Raw genomic sequence first — 1,401 nt, 5'->3', positions numbered from 1 at the left:
TTCAGCAGACTGGGTGCTCAGCTGTGTACCACAAGCAAGACTCACTGACAAAAATCTCATAGATAGTGCAAGTCATCATGGTTTGCAAAGTGGAGGCTTTTGTGAGCAGTAAAATGTGTTGGCTTTCAGGAGCCTCTGGTAGAAAACAGCCCAGCAGAGTCTACTCTTTCTCTCCCAAGCTTGTATAATTTTGAACTTTTAAAGATCTTTGTGAGAATGGCTCTGCCGTGGAAAATGGACATGTTTTCAGGTTCCTGGTGGGAAAAAACTGTTTAAGCAAAATGATGATTGAAATCAGAGTTCTGCTTGAAGAACTGAGTGGAATACAGTAGAAACTTAGCTTGATTCTGAAGAGCAGCTCTGTATTAAAGAATCTACAGTGGCACGTTTTAGTAACAATTGGACAGGACCTGTGCTAAACTTAGTATCTATAAATATATATATATATACACACACACACATACACATGCCTGGTTAAGTAACATTAATCGGGTGCTGTTTTATTGTACAGCCAAAAATATAATAGAACAACAATAACCAAAGAAGCTATTCATCAAGGAAAAAAAAGAAATGCACATTTCCTAAGCAGTACATGATTTAGGCCTCAAACATTGACTTCATCATTATTAAGTGTTGCATTAGCTGATGTTAAATGTGCTGTTCTGCCTATTTGTACATGAGTTGAACTTAGTTTTGTTTCAGAAAACTTTTTTCTTGTTGATGGTTGATGATGGAAAACTATTCAATATTGAATTTAGTCCTCTTTGATAAAACCTGTACATACAGAAAACATATTTTATGAGAAAAATCTTATTTTCAATATTTAACTGTTATTTTATTAGAAGATGGTTGTGTAAATATTTTAGGTGTTTTAGTGTAAAAAGCAGACTGTAATTTTAGGTGGCAGAGGAAGTAACAAAATAAAAAATATATATATACATTTGATAGAGCTTGTGATCTCTGCTGGTTTCAGATTCCCGTTGTTAGCATTTGACTTGCACACAGCTTAATTTCAGGTTACTGCCTACCTGACTGTGTGTATTTAAGGATGGTTTAGTGGCATAAATTAGTACTTGTTTATTTCCCCACCCCCTATAAAGATTTGGTACCTATCAGAAGGTGTGTTGTATTATTAACCACTATGCGTATGTATAAAAAGAAAGGGGTTTGTTTATGTGCCATTTCCAGTCTTTTTTATATTTCGGTAAAATACAGTCGGATGGGTTTTGCTCTAATGGGCTTGTATCCCTTTTTAAAATATTTTTGAGAGCGGGGAGAAGGTTGAAACCTAGGGTTCGTGTAATTGGTTTTGCTTTTTTTTATTTTTTAAAGGATTCCTAGAGAACAGGACGGGAGCGCCTGTGAGGGGACCGGGGGCCGGCATTGGCGGGGAGGGGGCCG

At 36.6% G+C, this 1,401-nt stretch overlaps 2 protein-coding genes across 8 annotated transcripts in view; both read left to right on the top strand.

Annotated features, from left to right (window-relative positions):
- The window catches only part of TRERF1 (transcriptional regulating factor 1), an 89,316-nt gene extending 88,371 nt beyond the window's left edge, over nucleotides 1-945 (top strand). For all 7 annotated transcript variants that reach the window (XM_017744801.1, XM_017744802.1, XM_017744806.1 and 4 more), the window contains one exon: nucleotides 1-945. This exon is cut by the window's left edge and continues 2,235 nt beyond it. The gene's annotated coding sequence lies outside the window, so the exon portion shown is untranslated.
- MRPS10 (mitochondrial ribosomal protein S10) overlaps nucleotides 1-1,401 on the top strand; it is a 9,340-nt gene that overhangs the window by 371 nt on the left and 7,568 nt on the right. The gene's annotated exons all lie outside the window — the stretch shown is intronic.

This window comes from Corvus brachyrhynchos, unplaced genomic scaffold, assembly GCF_000691975.1.
Source record: "Corvus brachyrhynchos isolate BGI_N302 unplaced genomic scaffold, ASM69197v1 scaffold258, whole genome shotgun sequence".
In the NCBI taxonomy this organism is placed as follows: Eukaryota; Metazoa; Chordata; class Aves; order Passeriformes; family Corvidae; genus Corvus; species Corvus brachyrhynchos.
This window is presented reverse-complemented; position numbering and strand designations above follow the sequence as displayed.